This window comes from Paramormyrops kingsleyae, chromosome 12 (genome assembly GCF_048594095.1).
Source record: "Paramormyrops kingsleyae isolate MSU_618 chromosome 12, PKINGS_0.4, whole genome shotgun sequence".
Classification (NCBI taxonomy): Eukaryota; Metazoa; Chordata; class Actinopteri; order Osteoglossiformes; family Mormyridae; genus Paramormyrops; species Paramormyrops kingsleyae.
The window spans coordinates 4,578,582-4,589,518 of NC_132808.1; positions in this window are offsets into that span (position 1 = coordinate 4,578,582).

Genomic DNA, 10,937 nt, shown 5'->3' on the forward strand with positions numbered 1-10,937 from the left:
AGATCTGCGAAACAGAGGAAGACGTGGACTGATATACTGTACACAAGACTAGCCAAAATAACAGGACACCGGTGATCACAATCGGGAATTCACATGAGGTAAATGAGGGGGCGTGGCCAGTACTCGAGTTGAGGGGGGATGAGGAGGGATGTCATCCCCCCTGAAATAAAAACAGTCAAAATCATCCCCCTTCTAAAACGAACATCCCCCCGTTCCATCCCTTGTGCTATTTTATCAATGAATGCATTAGTGATGGCCGATTCGCGAACGAATCGTTCTTTTTAACTCGGTTTTTTTAGTGAACTGGTTGAACCGATTCATAAGTCTGAACGAATCGATTTTTAAAATTATTTTAAAACGTTTTTAAAACTGATCTTTGGCTATTCAACCTCCAAAAGCATCCCCCGCAATTTCGGATTTATTTTTCATGTTCCGTCTGCGCTTGTCTTATCACTTTTATGTTCATTCTTTTGTTCGACACTTACATTCGTCACTTTTGCGTTCGTAGGCTTCCTTCTGGTGCCGAAAACAACCGAGCGGCCGAGTACCTGGCCGTCGTGAGACACGGTTGCTGTATAAGTGAAGGGAGATACGGTCTCTAACTCGGTGACTCCAAAAAAAAAAAAAAAAAAGCAAGAGCCTGGAAAATTGACAACAAAAAACATGATTATGAAAATCTTTAGAAACATCTATGAGGTTTTATGTAAGTTACTTTTATCCAAAAAAAATTTGTTTGTGCTATATATTTGTGTAATTTGTAAGATTCATTTTCAGATTTTGTAATTGTTTCAATGGTTCCATTCTTTTGTTTTTGCATTTGAATTAAAATGGACTTGACCTGACTTGAGAGGATTCAGATGTTCATTTACAAGGTTTTGTTTTGTTTTCATTTTAATAGATGAATTACCAAAAGATTTCAAAGTACCATGAGTATGAAGCTGCACTTGAACCAAGTGGGAAAATGTATCCTCTGCATTTGACCCTAACTTTGGAGCGTGTGATAGCTATGCCAGCCAGGGAACCGACTCCAATTCTGAGGTGCCTTGGTCAGGATCAATGACAGGATTATCTGACACGTAACATCCACACCATGCATGTTGTTTTAGGATAGTAGAATATATTAATTATGTTTTTGCTTAAACAACAATATAAAGGGTACACAGTTGGTCTCCCACCATGTGCACTGTCATCAGCACAAAATATGTCTGATAAACGATAAAATTCACCATCCCCCCTGATTTGTTTTTACAACTCGACTACTGGCCGTGGCACACACAAGGATCGTACGAGCTGATCATAACAAATATGTGCTTTGATAGTTATGCACTATGCGCTTCAGCTGGTAAATTTCTCTCCATTTATTTTCCACAGCCATGTATGCAATGCAAGTTCTCTGTAATCACAGAAGCCTGGCACACAGTGGACAGAATGCAGGCCCTTTCCAGGGTGCCTACATGCACACATTAACCCAGTGTTTTTCAACCTTGGGGTTGTGACCCCATGTGGGGTCTCCTGGAATTCAAATGGGGTCCCCTGAAATGTCTAGTAATTGATGAAAAAAATTACTGATAAAAAATATTTTTTTAACTAATTATTATTCTTTTAAAAATTATGATTAAAACACCATATACAGTGGAGGAAATAATTATTTGACCCCTCGCTGATTTTGTAAGTTTGTCCAATGACAAAGAAATGAAAAGTCTCCGAACAGTATCATTTCAATGGTAGGTTTATTTTAACAGTGACAGATAGCACATCAAAAGGAAAATTGAAAAAATAACTTTAAATAAAAGATAGAAACTGATTTGCATTTCATTGAGTGAACTAAGTATTTGAACCCTCTAAAAAAAAGACTTAATACTTAGTGGCAAAACCCTTAACTCAGTCAAATGTTTCTTGTAATTGATGACCAAGTTTGCACACATTTTAGGAGGAATTTTGGTCCACTCCTCTTTGCAGATCATCTCTAAATCACTAAGGTTTCGAGGCTGTCTCTGTGCAACTTTGAGCTTCAGCTTCTCTGCATGTCTGGGCCATTGATCAGCCTTGTCGATGGTGCTACGTGGCCGTGATCATAAAAACTGCTGGAGTGATTCTTCCAACTCTTCCAGTCCTTTCACTTCCACAGTGAAGGACGACAAGTTACAATTATTTATTTTTTTTCCATGGGAATTTCTTTTTTTTTTTTTTGAGGTCTCTTAAAATATTTTTTCCCCTTTTTCATCTGATTACTGAACAGTCTTCAGTATTATATGGACGCTAGACTGATATAGCGGACTTCTTTAAGTAATTGTTCAGAGTGATTCTGATTCTTGTGAATGCGTGTTCAAGGTGAAGTTAAATTCCAATACATAAGTTTGATAAAGGTACGCTCTGGTCCAGAAGTTATTTGTCTTTAATATTATTATTGTTATTTGTGATTCTGCATTTGAAGGTGGTACATTGCTGCCTGGCCAGCACTCATTTCCTTAAGTAATACTCAAGCGATATTCATTTTGTTAATTAAATAGTGCATTGGATTACATAGGAAGAGAAAAAAAATTGGCGCCCAACGTACTTTTGACTTTTACCTTTATTAGCGTGCTTGAACAGCCAAGGGCTGTTATAGCAGAGTGTGTGCCAATGCACTGGGCCATACCACTGACATCTACCAATCCTCTAACAAAAGCTGGTTGCACAACATACTCAATGCGGGTTGCTCAAGCCGAGGGCCCAGTCCCTACAGACTGGAAGCTTCCATACATACTCCATACAGACGCCAGTACAAGTGGGTTGGGTGCTGCTTTGTATCAAGTGCAAGATGGTGAGATCAGAGTAATAGCTTACGCCAGTAGGGGGCTCACCAGGAGTGAGAAGAATTACCCTGCGCACAAACTTAAATTTCTTGCCCTAAAATGGGCAATCAGTGAAAAGTTCCACGATTATTTATATGGGTCTAGATCCAAGGTTCTCACAGATAACAACCCATTAACATATGTGCTGACACGTGCCAAACTGGATGCAACAAGCCATAGATGGTTGGCAGCTATTTCTATGTATGATTTTGACATTCATTACAAATCTGGAAAGACAAAACGCAGATGCAGACAGGTTATCTAGGATACCACAAGAAACTGTGGAGGAAGATGACGATTTTAACAAAGTACAGCAAAGAGTGTCCCAAATGATGGAAAGAATTAGTCAGTCTCCAGAGGATTTTGCTGTCCTCAACAAGGAAACAGTGGAGGCTGTGTGCATGCATCATGGAGCTAAGCCCTCGATTAAGTCAACCGGAGAAGACACGGTTGAGGAGGGATCTGATATACCTGCTGTGGAGACCATCCTTTGTGTTGAAAGAGCAGTTCCTTCTGAACTAGAGGAGCCGGATCCATGGCCAGGTCAACCAACCTTACCTAGCATGACTTTGGAGGACTGGTACTCTCTCCAGTTTAGCTTGTGTAATTGAAACTCTTGAAACAGGGTTGAATGTAGACAAACGGAAAGAACTGCCAGAAGTAGTTTTGCTATTGAAAGAGCTGTCTAGACTCCTATTACAAGAAGGTGTTCTGTTTAGGAAAAGTACTACCTCAGCTGTAAGGTCCTTCCATCAGCTGTTAATCCCTCAGAGCCACAGAGATAGAGCATTTGAGGGCATTCATGATGAGACGAGTGATATGGGCTTTGAGAGGACCATTGCACTGGCTAGGGCTAGATTCTATTGGCCAAGAATGACGAGACTCATTGAGGTTAAGTGTAAGACTTGTGAAAGATGCACGTGGAGGAAAGCAAAAGCGCCAAAGGCTGCCAAGCCGGTAAACATCAAGGTACATGGTCCCCTCGAGCTTGTGTGCATGGACTTTCTGACAATAGAGCCGGATTCCAAGGACATACTGTGTTTTAGTTATCACAGATCATTTTGCTAAATATGCCCAAACGTTTCCCACCCGTGATCAAACCGCTAAAACGGTAGCCTCAGTTTTGTGGGAAAACTTCATCAGTCATTATGGATTTCCTCGTAGGTTACACAGTGGTCATGGAAAAAACTTTGAATCTGAAGTCATGGCGGAATTGTGCAAGCTGTCAGGGATCAAGTCAAGAACTACTCCTTACCATCCCTGGGGAAATCCAGTTGAGAGATTCAATCGGACTCTACTAGACTTACTCGGAACCCTAAGTGAGAAAAGAAAGGAGCACTGGTGCAAGTATGTGAAACCTCTCGTGCATGCGTATAATTGCACTCGCAATGATGCAATGGGGGAGTCCCCCTTTATGTTAATGTTTGGCAGGCAGCCTCGTCTTCCTATAAATTTATGCTTCGGCATTAGTCCTGAAGGAGGTAGTCCCAAGACGCATTCCAGTTATGTGAAAGACCTGAAGAAAAGGCTGAAGTGGGCATACCAGTTAGCCTCTACGAATGCAGAAAAGAGACAGCTAATGAATAAAAGATGGTTTTTAAGGAGGGGAGGATGTAACCCACACCAAATTTCACATTGGTATAAATGGGGTTAAAATATAAGCGTGCCTCTTTAAGTTCTTCAATTATGACAGTACGTTGTAGGGGTTGCATTGTCGTCTGTATGTTTGTGACAGTGCCGCTTTACGGCACAAGGGGAGAGCGCGCTCAGACTGCATGTTGCTTAGTTATGAAGAGGAATCCTGCTTAATAGTGATGGGAAGTTCAGCTCAATTAACTGATTAGATTCTTTCGAACTGTCTGATTCTAAAACCGATTCTGATTCATTTTTTTTTTTCGTCTTTTTTTTGCGCCTGACCATATGATTTAACGCATCGTGGGATCGGATAATAAATCTGTCTCAAGGTTACGTTATTTGACTGAAAGATAGCGCTGGCGTTCAACTAAAAATGTTCCTTGACAATGTGATATCCTGATCTCCTCCCTGTGTGAGTATGTGTTTCACCCAACCCCACATCTGCACCAGTGCTCACCTTTCTTTTCGTCCCCAGGACAGATTATTCAGCTTTTTAAACCCTGCGTTAGGGTTGGGCGATAAATCGATTTTATCGATTAATTCGAATTTTCAGTGGAAATCAATTTGTCTTAGTAAAAATCCGATTTTTTTTTTGTTAACGTTCTTATATGCACCGTCACTCTCCTCTTGGCTCCCGTAGTTCAGAGTGAGCATCCCCCTGCGCGTGTGCATTCCCTCGCTCATCCCCCTGCGCGGTAGAAGCAAGCAAACATCATGGCAGCGATCAGGGACGGGGACGAAGTTGTTCCCAAGAATGGCACAGTGTCTTCAGTTGTGTGGAAATGGTTCGGATTTGCGGCGTCAGACGAAAAACAAACAAATCCACGTTGCAAAGTATGTCTTAAGGCTGTTGCTGTCAAAGGTAGCAGCACAACAAATTTGCTGCAGCACCTCAAACAGAGACACGTACGCTGCCGAATGGGAAAAGTGCTGCTCCATGCGAACTGAAAACAATAGCACGCCTGCTAGAAGGCAAACCACGGTCCTGGAAACACTTACAAACTGTGTACCATATGACAAGAAGGGAGCACAGTGGAAAGCAGTCACAGAGGCAATCGCCATGTATATTGCAGGTGACATGCTATCAATATATACAATAGAGAAGAAGCACTTTAAAAACGTGATGAAGGTTTTGGATGCTAAATACGTGGTGCCAAGCCGTAAATATTTTTCCGCGGTTGCCTTGCCCCAGCTATACAAAACCACACGTTAAAACATCATTAAAGAGCAGGAAAATATGCAGTTTTTTTCAGCCACTACAGATCTCTGGTCCAGCAGAACAATGCAGCCCTATTTGAGCTTAACGGTACATTTTATCAACGATGACTGGGCACTGAGAAGCATATGCCTACAAACGGCGTATTTTCCCGATGACCATACAGGAGACTTAATTGCTCAAGGCTTAAAAGACTCCCTTAGCGCCTGGAACCTTGCTGAAGACAGACTCGTCTGTATGACGACAGACAGCGGCACAGATATGATAAAAGCATTGAGTAACAACAAGTGGCCCAACCTCCAGTGTTTTGGACACAGACTACACAACGCTATAGGTAAGAGGCAAAATACAGTACTTCAAAACAATACATTAGTATACAATACACACAATATATGGACTCAAATTAACTTAAAAGTAGCACATGCAAATATTACTTGACTATATTAAAGCTCACTCATAACTGTACCTATCAGTATAAAGATACAGTAGATGTCATCAGTTCATCACATCTGAGTGTTAAATCTTTTATAAATTAAAATAGAATTTCTCTTCCGTAGTGTATAAACCTTTATGATTTATTTCACCTATTTATTAATTTTACAATACTTATTCTGATTGCAGTATTAACATTTGTGATATCTTTTTCTAAATTTGTTTTTTTAATTTTATTTATAAGTACAATTATAAGTACAGATAACTAAGGTCTAAATACTTTTTAAATGTAGTGTTGTAAAAATGTTGTGTATATATATTTTTTTAAGCCTATATAATTTCCCACAAACTTTACAATATAAATAACAGTGGTATTCTTGCCATGTACGTCTGTAGCTTTATGAATGTATCCAATTTTTCAATTAATTTGATTGTGGATTCTTTCTTTATTTTCAAGAGAATGGTGTGAAGGACCCACGAATTGACCGCGCCATTGGGGTTTGCAGCTGGAAGAAAAGAAGGGACATGTCTGAAGCACAAGCTGAGCTTGGTCTGCCTCCACATCAGCTGATAACAGAGACCCCAACCAGATGGGGTTCACGGCAAAAAATGATAGAGAGATTTCTCGAACGGGAGAAAGCCATAGTCCGTGTCCTGGGTGCAGACAAGAAAAGTCGGTATCTTGTTCCCACGTGCCAAGATCTGGAAGTTTTAGAGGCTGTAAATAAAGCTGTCAAGCCACTCCAAGACTTTACAGATGCACTCTCAGCAGAAGCATATGTTAGTGTTTCATGCGTTAAACCAGTGCTGCATGTATTCAAGAACAGACTCCTACAGCCAGAAGACAATGATGCGGACCTCACCAAAACTGTAAAAAAAAACATAATACAATATCGTGACGACAAATACAGTGACCCAGTCAGAGATGAACTCTTGGACATGTCCACACTTTTAGACCCAAGGTTCCGCACTACATATATGGACACAGAGGATGTTGAAAAAATAAAAAAGAGAGCTGTCACTGAGGTCATGTCACTACTCGAAACCACACCAAAGCAGCCTGGTCCAGTTGTGCGAGAAGAAGCTGAAGCAGAGACTCCACCTAAGAAGAAAATGACTTTAGCTGTCTTCTTCAAAAAGAATGCACCTGTGTCCTCTCCCCAGCAGTCAGAGCTCAGGAAAGTAGAGAGTGAACTGACCACTTACTTACTGTGCCCCGAGGTGGACGCAGATGAGAATCCACTTGATTGGTGGAAGCTCCACCGACCAAACTTTCCAAGGCTAAGTAAACTAGCAAAGAAAAACCTCTCCATCCCAGCTACAAGTACCCCTTCAGAGAGGGTTTTCAGCGTGGGTGGGGGGATTGTCACATGCCAACGAGCATGCCTCAAACCAGAGGTAGTAGACAGACTTGTCTTCCTTGCAAAAAATATTTAGAAACATTTTGAATAAAAACAGCATACAAGCACCTTATGCACTAATGTTTGATGTTCATGATGCAAACAGTTAAAATATTTACTTTGTTTTCATACATATTCAGGGAATAAAAAAGTGACCCAGATCTTTAGTGCATCTCAGGCACTTATGCAACATGTTAAGCTTTTGTTTGCACATGTATTTAAAAATCATGTTAAAACAATAAAGTTCAAGTTGTTTTGGACAAATTATCTGATGTCTGCAATTTGATTTTAAGGGGGGGGAATCGCTTTTAAATCGTTAATCAAATTTTTTGTTAAAAAATCGGAGATTTTTTTTTTAGGTCATATCGCCCAGCCCTACCCTGTGTGTACTCTCCACAACAACTCCTGCCCCACATTTCTGATCTATAACATTACACTGCTCAGCAAGTTTTTAATTCAAATGTCAGACGAATCAAATTAGGTGAATCCTGCAGTATTTTTTGTGCTGAATTCAAATATTTAATTGGAATTAGATATCGCACAAGGATTTTGAATAACACACAATTAAATTTTACAGTATATGGTTGTTTACGGTACATGTGTATGTGGAAATGACGACTAATCTAAAAGGTAAAAGTGTATGATTGTCTGCTGTACTTGGCCTCTCTTAAGGGACAAGCAGAAATCAGGAAGCATGTGCTCAGCCCATTGCCGCCCATACGTTAATTCACGAGTGGAACACTTGTTATAGTTCAAACCACATAAAGTTCCCTTATGACGACGCAGTGGTGGGTCACATGGCTGTCAGAGACGCAAGGTGGAGTGGAGAGTGGAGGCGGCGAGAGACAAAAGACATGACTGCTGTCTTCTGGAAGTGTCATGCTGATCATTCTCCACGCTCCATCAGAAGCTCCAATATGGAGGCCATCAGACACTCCATGTGTCACAGATGACCTCATGATGAATTCATGCAAACTACTCATTCATGTGCAACTAGATTACACACTTGCAAATCATATGGTTAAATATAGCATTGTTTTTCTTCAGGAAATGCATCCCCCCAGCACAAGTTCATATTCTAGTTGGCACCAGAGCATGAGAGCATCCTGGGGGTTTCTAAGAAGGCCTTGTGCTTATCAACACCCCCCCCGGTGGCATCCTGTACCCTGGTGGGCAGTCCACACCCCTGTGGATGGAGTGCAAAGCAAACAGCATCAATAGAGAATAAAAAGCTCAGACCTGGCCTGGACTTCACACAAGTGCCTTGTTTCCTCCAACATGGAGCTGATGTTGACCTGGTTTTCACTTGGTGCCTTTTAAGAACCTGCCTACGTTTCCACCGGTTTCAAAAAAGAATGGAAATGTTACATAGTTGGAAGTGAGAGCAAGGCAAAAGTTCATATACATTGTTTTTTTAGATTTTGATCTTTTTCAGATTATACATTTTTCTAAGCTGCCAAACTGAAAAATGTTTTAAGAGTATGGCTCGTTGCACCCTGTTTCTGTTGCCTGTATTCACTTCTGTCTCCATAAAGGCTTCACAATCTGAATGTGTAAGTGATCTTATTTTTATTCTCACTTGCTGGTTTACTGCTGTCCATTTAAGGATCACACAAAAAAAAAGTTTGCTAAAAACTGAACTTTGCTGTCTGCCTCATGATCTCTTTGCTACTTGAGCACACTATATTTTATATATTTGACCTGTGATGTTTATAAATTATTTATAGCAAATCGATCTTTTATTTTCCACAGAGTAAAAAAAACCATATAATGTTATTTTGCTAATAAGCTGGCTAGTTGTTTCACTGCCCAGCACCGGCAATATCAAACAAAACTATATCGGTTATGGATTGAATTTTCTGGGTATGCGGAAGGTTTGAATGTGGTAGCCCACATGTTACTGATGACCAGCTTTTCTGTGATACTGTGCTGGAACCATTTTTTCTGCCCCAGGGCCAATTTTTTTGTGGTAAAAACACACAGAGATAGTTCCAGATTGGGAAAAAGTTCAATACAACACCATCAAAAATAAATTGTCAGCTGTTTTTTTGGGAATCATAATTGAATGGGCTGAGTATAACCCATGTACTCTTTTAGCTCAGGATTTCAAGCCCATGAACCAAAATGCTCTTCTCTGTGGAACATTTGGTCCCCCTTATGCATTTGTCACAGCTGTATTCAGAAGCTTTGGCGATTTCAGGGACAACATACGTCTTCTTTATAGTTTCTTCACTGTTTGGCTGCCTTTGTCCTGAGTAACACCCATCTATCAACTCTGAAATGGCAGGATGGGAGTAAATAGAGGCTGGGCCTTTGATCAGTAAGACTAGATGATGAAGCGCTCTAGGTTTGTGCTTCTACTTGGCAGTGGGGCAGTATGAAGGTTTCGATTGTATTAGTTTAGGACTTCCTGATTCTGAGCAGGAATAAGCTGCTGATGAGTCAAGTTGAGGAGAGGAACCATCAGCTAAGAGCCCTTCTTGAAACAGGGGGAGGAAGAAAACCGGCAAGGGCAGCCTGGGAGATCCAGCGGCTGGCCGTGGAGATCAACACAGCTAACTCAGAGAGAGTTGCCACTGGATGGAAGGGTTTTGGAACTGTTTACCACATAGGTTTTATGAGTCAAAGAACCTCTCATGCATGGGTAATTTGAGAACAACATCTCCTGACAACAACGTTGTACCAGAATTGATACCAAATACCAAACTCACCAAAGAAACGTATCATGGAAAGATTGTCAGCATACAGCAGAGATGTTGCTGCCAAAACAGATGTGGCCAAGATTTTCATGGATGGGGAGCAGTGATCAGGCTGCCATCAGACAGGGGGGTGGGGTGGGGTGGGGTGGGGGGGTAGTGATGGTAAACATTGATGACCAGGGAGTAGCTGTAACTAGGGGTCCAAACAGCTGCTGGATCCTGTAGCATTTTTATTTTTTTTCTGGGGGGAGGGGGGTGGGGTGGTTATTTAGGTCACGGCACCGGCATAATTGCACAGAATAACATAAAAAAACTTGCAACAATGATTCGAAGACGATACAGACAGCTGGAGCAACTCAGAGCACAAAATACCACAGACATTCTCAGACCTGAATCTTTATAAATCCAGGCACATATGTTAGATGTCAATATTTTTATTTATATTTATATATTTGTCAGTCACTTCTGTCCAACACAACATATGCACATATAATTATGAGTGATGCAATCATCTAATTATGTAATCTTGATTCATGATGAAAAGTTCTCATTTTTGCTAACTATAATATCCATTTATTATCCCCTTTATTAGGTGCACCTGTTTGTTAATGCAAACAGCCTCTGGTGGCAACTAAATACACAAAGCATGGAGACAGGGTCAGAGCCAGTTACTGTGAGGCTGAGCATCAGAATGACAAAGTCATGTGATCTGTTATCTTAA